Below are 10,317 nucleotides of genomic sequence, written 5' to 3'. Positions count from 1 at the left end.
TTATAATTATAAAATATAACATTAATTTTAATTAATAGTTGAGTAACTTTTAATAGAAATAGTTAAACTTTCAACAAAAAACAATTAGTTTTATGCAGAAAAAATTTGAATAAATGACAAAAATTACAAAAAATTTGTTAGATTTTTTTTAAACAAAAAGTTAAATTTTTATCCAAAAGGCTGAACTGTATGTCAAAAAAGGCATTTTTAATAAAATACATGAACTTTGCACAAAAGAACTTTATTTTCCACCACGTTTAATTTTCTATACAAACATTAATGTTTAATCATAGTTAAATTTTCGACAAAAAAGATTAATTGAATAGTTTAACTAATCTACAAACAGTTAAATTTTTAATGTTTTAAAATTTTTCTGTTTTTTAAATTTGAGTCTGAAATAATTTCATTTAGAGATTGTCCAATTGAAAAACACACATTTGAATTTTGAACGCATTCAATTTATTTATGATTATTCAGTTTTTATAAATAAACTTCCAAGCTTACAATTCTAAATTTGAAGACTATTTCAAAGCAATTTCAAATAATTTTAACAATTTTTTTTAACTTTTCTGGTTGAAAGTGGAACTGCTTTGTTGAAAATTTAGTTTGTTTTTGGTTAATGATTAGTTGACAATTATGAAAGCTTTGAATTTTTATTGATTCCATTCTCAAAACTCTAATCTACAAACACTTCAATATTGAACGTTTTGAAACTTTTCTCTTTTTTAAATTTCAATCTGAACCTTTACAAAATTTCAACAGATCTCAAAAGATTTTTAAGTATTTTAAATATTTGAGGATGTTTTGTAAGATGTCAACGAATTTTCTCCTAATTTCAAAAATTTAAGGCAATTTCAAAGAATTAACAAATTTTTAGAAGGCTTATTTTTTAAATTCTAAAGTAATTTAGAAATCCTAAAAAAAACCCTAGGCATTTCAAAAAATTTTAAAGGATTTGAACAATTTTAAAGATTCCAAGGACTTTTAATTGATTACAGTTATTTAATATGATATTTTGAAGGATTTGAAATATTTCAGGAAGTTTCAAAATTTCAAGGAATTTTCAAGAGATTTAAAAAATTTCTAGAGATTTCAACAGATTTTTAAGGATATTAAATATTTGAGGATGTTTTAAAATATGTCAAGAAATTTTCATCCTATTTTTCTAATTTTAAGGAATTTCAAAGAATTTGAAAAAAGTAGTTTAAAAATCTTTAAAAAAAGGTCAAGGTATCTCAAAATATTTTGAATGTATTGTAATATTTGAGAGTATTTTAAAAATTTCCAAGGAATTTTCAATTGATTACGGTCATTTTATCTGAGATTTTGAAAGGTTCAATATATTTTAGGATATTTTAATACATTGAAAGGAATTTTAAATTTATTTCAATAATGAAGTATGAGATTGTAAAAGATTTGAAATGTTTTTGGGTACTTTTGAATTTTCAAGGGATTTTCAAGAGATTTAAAAATATTTCAAAGGATTTTAAATATTTGAGGATGTTTAAAAATATTTCACAAATTTTTTAATTCATTTTTATAAATTAAAGGAATTTCAAAGAATTTTAATAATTATAGCAGGGTTGTTTTAAAAAAACTCCAAATTACCTTAATAATCTTTAAAAGATGTCAAGATTTTTGAAAAGATTTTGAAGGTTTCGAAATATTTGAGAGTATTTTAAAAGGTTCCGGAGAATTTTCAATTGATTACAGTAATTTAATATGAAATTTTAAAGGATTTGATACATATTAGGATATTTTACTAGATTCTAAGGGATTTTCAATTGATTTCAATAATTTAGTATGATTTTAAAGGATTTTAAATATTATAGTTTGAAAAATTTTCAAGGAATTTTCAATTAATTTCAATAATTTAAAGCAATTTTAAAGAATTTTAACTATTTTTTTCAATTTTTCTGGTTCGAAGTGGAACTGCTTTGTTAAGAATTTAGTTTTTTTTTGTTGATGATTTATCAATTCAGTTGAAAAAATTTCTTTTCTAAAAATTTAACTATTTTGTAGAATTTTTGTTTTGTTGTTGTATAAAAATTAATTCCTTTTAACTACAATTTTCGACAAAAAAGATTAATTAATCTTTTTTGTCGAAAATTTAACTATAGTTAAACATTCATTTTTGTATAGAAAATTAGACTTGGTGGAAAATAAATTTCTTTTGTGCAAAGTGTATGTCTTTTATTAAAAATGCATTTTTTTATATACAATTCAGCCTTTTGGATAAAATTTAACTTTTTGTTTTAAAATTTATATATGTTGTTTAAAACAAATTTAACAAATTTTTTTTAATTTTTGTCTTTTATTCAAATTTTTTTCTGAAGAAAACTAATTGTTTTTTGTTGAAAGTTAAACTATTTCTATTAAAAGTTAGTCAACTATTAATTAAAATTAATGTAATATTTTATAATTATAATATTAACATTAATAATGTATATAATAGTAATAAAACTCGTACTATATACACCTGAAAAACATAACCTCAAAATCGACTCATGCATGAAATGAAGAATCATGCGAAACATTCAATTCGCCAATTTCTTCTATTTCTTTCAAATGGGGATCGAGATATAAATAGAAGACCACCGAAGTCTTCCGAAGCTTTCAGATCGGCAATCATCGTAGAGCAGAAAATCAAAGTCGAATCGTGCATTTTCGGCCTACATACGAACTCACAGTGGTAATCATGCATCTTCTGTTTTGCGGCTCCCAAACGGTAGGTATGGTGGGGGTAAATTTCATCCACGATCTGGCAGCTCTGACTTGCAGCCAAAGATATTATAACCAGCCCGATATGCATATCTGGTAGTTGTCATTTTAGCATCCGGAAGGGTATTGTAGTTCAATGAAGTCCTAAAGATTGCACTGCGATCAGGTAGGCCTGTCTTTGAATTGTTATGTATAGCAAAAATAATAAAATTCATTACAAACATAATACTTTTTATGAATATAAAAGCAAGAGCAAAATTTTGAGTTTATTTTTCTAATACAATTAATTGATTTTATTAAAAACTGTAATTGTTGCAAATTTCAAGCATTGATTGATAATATCACTTTACTAATATTAATAATAGTGATAATAATATTTAAATATTAATAATTAGTCTTATAATTTATTTTTTCATTTTAATTCATCTATACATTTCCGCTTTCTAAAAATATATATCTATATATAATTTATTTTTAATCAGTGTGGCGACTCTAACGGGAAACCGGGAAAAACCCGGAACTGACTTAAAAAGCCGGGAACAGGAATTCTTTATATGGAACGGGAATTCTTTTAAAGAATTTACAGTGGGATTTAGTAGAAAGGAATTTAAAAAATCCCTTTTCCAAAGTCAAAATTTGTCACAATTTTAAAGTTCGTTTTTTCGAAATTTAGAAAAAGAGAGTGCTTCGAGTAATTTTTAGAGTAGAAGTAGTATTTCGAAATGTAAATAATAATTCTAAATTATAATATAATTTTGTTAAAATTTTTCGTTAAGAATTTACCTTTTTTCTTGAAATTGCAACTACTTGCGGTTGAAAGCTGAATTCTTTTGTAGAAAATTAATTTTATTGTTGAAAGATTCATTATAATAAATGAAAATTCTTATCGTTTTGCACGTATAACAATTTTCTTTAAAATCACTTTTTAACGAAAAAAATAAATATTGCAGTAGAAAATATAATTATTTCGGGGGAAAAATGGACCTTTTCTAGTTCAAGGTTCAACAATTTGGATATAAATTTGTCTTTCTGCATTGAAAATTCATTTATTTCGTTGACAAGTCACGTATGTTGTTAAAAAATCAACTTTTTGGTAGAAAATCGACTTTTTTGTAGAGAATCAGTTTTTTCTTTGAAAGTCAATCTTCTTATTTAAAAATTCTTCTTTGTTGCTAGAAATGCAAGTATTCCAGTTAAATATTTATCATTTTAGATTAAAATTAATCTTTTGGGCTAGAAATAAATTTACTTGGTTGAAAAACAAACCCATCTGTTGAAAATTATTTTTGTTTTTAATTTAAGGTTCATCATTTTGATTAAAAACAACACAATAAATAATTTACTCGGCTACAACTTCTTATATTTTAAGTTGTCAATTCTACGCATTTTTCTCATAGAAATACCTTTCAATAATATATTTACCGTTTTTGCACTCTCTTTTTTCGGATGAAGGAACTTTTAAATTGTGATGAATTTTGACTTGCAGAAGGGATTTTTTAAATACTTCGCTTCTAAATTTCAGTTCCTATTTTGTTTTAAATTCCTGTTCCATATCGAAAATTTCTTATCCGAAGAGAAACTTCATTTCTTTACCGACTCCCTTCTTTAAAATAAAAACGATAAATATTTTTACTTATATGACCTGCCACTGTAGATAAAGTAAAAATTAATTTAATTTCTGGTCATTTCTCGTTTGTTTCTTAGTCTTTCCCGGCTTTCCGATCAAGTTTCCACCCAGATTGTAAATAAATTATGTGTAAATATATATTTTTAGAGAGAAAAAGTGTCCACATGAATTAATAAAAAAGTTTATTAGAAGGCAAATTATCAAAGTTTAAATATTATTATTACTACTATTATTAGTTAAGTAATATTATCAATCAATGTTTGAAATGCGCAACAAATACAATTGTTTGTCAAATTAATTAATTACATTAGCAAAATAAACAATATAAATATGAATATAATTCAAACTTTTTTCAAAATACTCACCTTTATATTCAATTTTCCTATGAATAACCTTCATGCTTTCATGACTTTTTTGGATTACTAATTACGGATGCTCTTATTGTTACTGAAAACTTTGTTCTTCCTTTAATATTCATAAAAACTATCAAGTTTTTAATGCATTTAAGTGTTTTTGCTATACATAACAACGCAAAGACAGGCCTACCTGATTGGAGCGTCATCTATTGGATATATTTGAACTACGAAACCTCTCCGAATGCTTAGAGAACAGGGAGAACAGAGAGTGGGGGCGATGCATAGGGCTGGTTATAACATAGATGCGGCAAGTGGCGGCGGAGTGGGAGAAAAAAATATATATATATATATAGCTACTACTTTCGTCGGGTCCGTAGCCACTGCCCTGCTCATACTACCTTGCTCTTTCTTTCTCTATAAGTAAAATCGTTGCTCTGAGGGTAGGATATTAAATCTATTATCCGTTAAGTGTTGCCGTTTTCAGTAAAATTGTACTGAAAAGGTACATTTCGTGAAATTTGAGTACATCCCACAACCATGGAACCCCTTTCGGTTTCGCAAGCACATAATAAGGAACGGTGCCCAAAAAAATGACGAAATCCATGAGAGACTCAAAACTTACCAGCGGTCAAAGATAATTCGGTTTCGAGCTTTCAAAAATGCACTCAGAATATTTTCCCGTCACCGAAAGGGGTCCCATGGTTGTGGAATATGCGCTTGCTGTCTGATTTTTTGAAACAAACCGCATAAAAGCTAAAAAATGAGAGTAAAGTGGTTAACAAAAATGGTAAAAAGTAATGTTGATCGTATTACCCAGCATGAGGGCTGTCGGTAAAACTGCTCCTCTTAGCGGGAATTTTAAATTAAAATAAAATTTTTCAATTTGAAAAATATATTGATTATTGATTTATTTAAATATCTTGTTGCTTTGTATCGTGCAAAGCACATATGGAAAAGGCGCATTACGTAGAATCGTATAAATAAGTTAAGTTTCGTATTCTAGCTTCATAGAACACTAATATTAATCGCATAAATTTCTTGTTGAAAAGAACAATATCTGCAGATTTTTGCCGAAATTCAAAAACGTTTCTCGTTTTAATATCGAGATATATAATAGAAATGATTGTAAACAGCAGACGTCGAATTTAGCGATAAATTTTTGCAGGAAAATTTTGCAAGAAATGAGCAAATAACTACTTTACCGGCGTTTACTTCTTACAGACTATTTTCAACACCCTTATTCGCAAAGTTTTATAACATATGCTTCCCCAATTCATATATAAAAAAGGAACTATTCAGAAGCTTCTAGGATTTTAAACAGTGTAAGTGTAATAAGTAATAAGAAAAAACTTAAAGTGGAAATTAAATTCTATAAAAAGTCGTCTGAGTTATACTAAAAACCTTTACATTTAAATGATAGAAAATATCGCAAGCAAGGATTGATATCTTCCTTCTGCGCAAATTGGTTGTAAGCAAAGATAGCTGCGTCACATGCTTAGGAAGCAAACGTTTCCCCTTTGGAGTAAAAATATTACCAGTAATTCAAAATAATTTTTCGCTTTGCACTGATGAGACTTGTACGGCCAAATATTGAGACGCTGCTTTGGCTACGAGTGGAAATCTTTCTTCACTTCTTTTCCAACACGTGTGTTCTCATTCCTAATGTGATATTCAGAGACTGCATAAATGGACATTTTAGTACTTCTTTCGTTCTGTTTCTTTAAAAGTTCTAGGGCTGAACACTTGGCGGTGCCGTTTTTTTTATCCGCCATTTTAATTCAAACTTTCGAATTTTTGACTAATAACGAATAATAATAATTATTAATATCCGCAAAAAACTATGTGCAAAGATTTACAAAAAACAATAAAATTTTCAAAATTTTTTCGAAACAATACAATTTTCGAAATTTCAAAATGGTACAAAGAAAAATATTAACTAATTGTTGATGACACGAAATTTGGACTTTCCCACTAGTCGGGCAACCTAGAGGGTACAAAAAATACTAACTGTACAAACAGCACAAACAACGTACAAACGTTAGCAAAAAGAAAAATTTAAAAATTTAAATTTCGGAGGGATGGCACTAAATTCGTATTTTCCCCTAGTCAGGCAAGTTTGAGCGCGCCTAGGGCGTGCAACTGTGGGTTCTCGCGCTTCGCAATCGATGTTGTATTTATCTCGCACTTCGCGCTCGATTATGTATTTACCTCGCTCTACGCGCTCGGTCTTTATATTTTCGCACATTCTTGCGCAAACATTTTAAAATTAAGACTACAAACATCCACCACTGTAATTTTGTAATTGTGAATTCTCTTTCGTTAAAAGAGAGTTTGAGCGCAACTACGGCACGCAACTGATAGCAGTCGCACTCCGCACTTGGTATTTGCATTTCTTCCACATTCGGGCACAGGCCTTTTAAAATCAAAGGTGAACGGACCGACAACTGTGATTTTGTGATTTTTAACTCTCTTTTGTTAAAGCTCTTTTGGCTTTAACGAACACATTCTCATCTCGTATCTCGTGCTTCGCACTCGATTTTATCCAACATGTAAACTTTGCTACATTGTACACAACACTTTTATATCAATTATAATACATTTTTTATGTAACTCTGCGTGGGATTACTTATTAAAAAATTGCAAAATAAAAAGAAAATTGTATTTATCATGATTATTTTTGTATGTGTTTCTTATTTTGCTTTAAATTGTATTCTAAGCTACTCTGAAACATGCATCATTTCAATAAATGTATATCATTACAATTCATAATATGCATATAAATTGAATCATACTAATTCTTATTTCCTTGTTTTTATAATTTTTTTATTTTTAATGTTGTTTTTTACGATTGAATTAAAACTACTGCGCATCTGCATAGGGTCTAATACAGGAACCTATATAGGGTCCTATATAGAAGCCTATGTCCTCTTTCGTCTTTTCTGCGCTTTTTCCAAAGAGTTCATTTTTGCATTTTTTATCTTACGTTTTACGATTAAAAGAAGATCTACTCGTCCAATCAAAAAATGATTAATAATAAATTTACAGATCTTTTTAGGAGAACAACTTTTGTCTGGTAATTTAAGTTGATACCTTGTGTCGTTTTTTCAAACAAATTTAATATTTTTATTTTGAATTATATTTTTTACGACTAAAGCAAAAACTACATATCCTATCAAAAATTATAGATCTTTTTTGGATGAACAATTTTTGTCTCATTTTTTTTCGTAGCTTATATCGAAAAGTGATGCATTATAAATTTGTAGTTCTTTCCAGGGCGCGAAATTTGAGCTTTTTCATTGTTTTCGTATCTTGCAAAGTTTGACCAAAAAATGGAATTTTTGAATTTTTCATTATTTTTGGTACGATCAAATTCGGAATGTTCAACTTTTCGACCAAATTAAAAAAGTTGTTATCGTAGTCCTGTAGGGATTTCAAAAAGCGAAGTTTTTCTTCTCTTGGCTTTTTTTCATATCATGCGTTGTTTGGCTTAAAATATTGTTTGCAATTTGTTTTTTTGAATTTTGAAAATGCTCTGAATCTCGTAAGTTTTCATTTTTCAAAAAAAATTATTAAGATAAATTGTTCAACTTTTTAAATACTATAAATAACCGTACAGAGAATTTTGGAATTTTCAAAAAAGTGGTCTAAAAAATATTCAAAATGTGCCCAATTTTTGAATTTTCATCCAAAATGACTGGCTAACGAACTTGACCTTTAGTTTAGGACACTAAACGAATATGCCAAAGGCCAATCTAATAGATTAATTTTTTCGAAAGTTATTGTGTTATTGTGTAAAAACCTTTTTTTCGGTTTCAAAGGGCCTCAAAACGTGGACGTTTGACAAAAACTGGGAGGGGGGGGGTCAAATTTTACGCAAATCTAATACCTTTTCTGGTGAGAATGTAAAAACCGAAAAATTATCATTTCTGGGGATGCGTCGAAATTTTTATTTGTTCCTATCCGGGCAGCCAAGAGGGTACACATTAAAATATTAAATGTACATTCAGTACACACGACACACAACCGTACGTAAAAAGAAAATTTGAAAAATGTGATCATTGGTGGGCCAACTTCACGGGGGTGTTTTCATAGTCTTGAAAAGCTTACTCTTTCTTCTCACTGAGTTGTTAAAAAATAAACTGTTGAAAATTCCATTTCATATTTAATCCAATTGTGTACAGTTTTATTTTGCATAAAAAATGATTGGGGCGCTGAATTCAAATTCGGTATCAAAAATCACCCATCACGTCATGGTTGAGCCATAACCTCAAAAAATGACGAAAAATCATGCACTGAGGCAAATAAATTTCAAAATAATGCCAGTGATACAAATTTTCACTTCAAAAACATTTCGACAACTCTGAAGGGACAACCCTTGCCTGATATCAACTTATTTAAGATAACTTTACCCAACAGAACCTGACATCACCTAACCTTAATTAACATAAATTTATTGAACTACATGTAAAGCTCTGGAAGCATATTTTCCCAGTAGCAAATGTGTGCTACATCGAATGGGTCAACTCGAGCCTAACCTAGAAATAAATCTAACCTAGCCTAGCCTAACTTAACCTAACCTCACGAAACACAATTAAACTGATTGTGTTGTCCCGTTGTGTTTGAGGTACCGTTTCATTCAGCTTCGGCTTAACATACATAGAGGTTTAACCTATCCTAACCGAACAAAACCTGACCTAACCTAACCGATTACGCTGACAACCCTGTTCTTGCGTACTTTCATATTTTGACATTAATAGCAGTAAATGTATGGAGTTTCGTCACCGCTTGTTGCTAGCATTATTCGCCTGTGTCTGTAACCAGGGCATCTCCACGTGGTGACGGTGGGCAACGGATCCACAATGGCTGAGTCCCTGGGTAAACGGCGTTCATGCCGTCATTTGGGGGGGGGAAACGAATGTAGGTCTTAAACGTAAGCGTGACCCTTTACATCGTTCCTTCGAAGAAAAAAGGACACGTTATAGCAGGCAGAAAAAAACTGAAGTAGGTCTATAAATCAATTTAATTACGATAAAAAGAAAGATAAAATGTAAACACGAAAGATAGTATAAATATATCCCTTAAGTCTAAAAAAGGAGAGAGAAAAAAATTTTCAATAAAACTCTTATTTATTTGCATATTTAAGTTACAGTTCTACATTTTAATTGATACAAACATTAGCAGGTTAATTGAAATGGGGTCAATTCTACTTGTAGTTCTAAGTTTCTAGAAATGAGTAACGTGCGTCTAAATTTTTAACCACCTGTAGTACAATGAAATGAATTTTATTGTGTTACAACGGGAACACTTAAGTTAAGTTGTGTTGCGTTAAGCAAAATTTCGTTAGGTTCTGTTGAGTTAGATTCATTTGTAGGTTAAGATCGAGTTAACCTATTAAATATAGGTTCGACCTCTTTGCAGGTTAAGCCCAAGCTGATACAAACGGTACCGCAAACGCAACGGGACAACACAATCAGTTTAATTGTGTTTCGTGAGGTTAGGTTAGGTTAGCTAAGGCTAGGTTAGATTTATTTCTAGATTAGGCTCGAGTTGACCCATTCGATGTAGCACACATTTGCTACTGGGAAAATATGCTTCCAGAGCTTTACGTGTAGT

The sequence above is a fragment of the Belonocnema kinseyi genome, chromosome 2, assembly GCF_010883055.1.
Source record: "Belonocnema kinseyi isolate 2016_QV_RU_SX_M_011 chromosome 2, B_treatae_v1, whole genome shotgun sequence".
Taxonomy (NCBI): Eukaryota; Metazoa; Arthropoda; class Insecta; order Hymenoptera; family Cynipidae; genus Belonocnema; species Belonocnema kinseyi.
Note: the sequence above shows the minus strand (reverse complement) of the source record.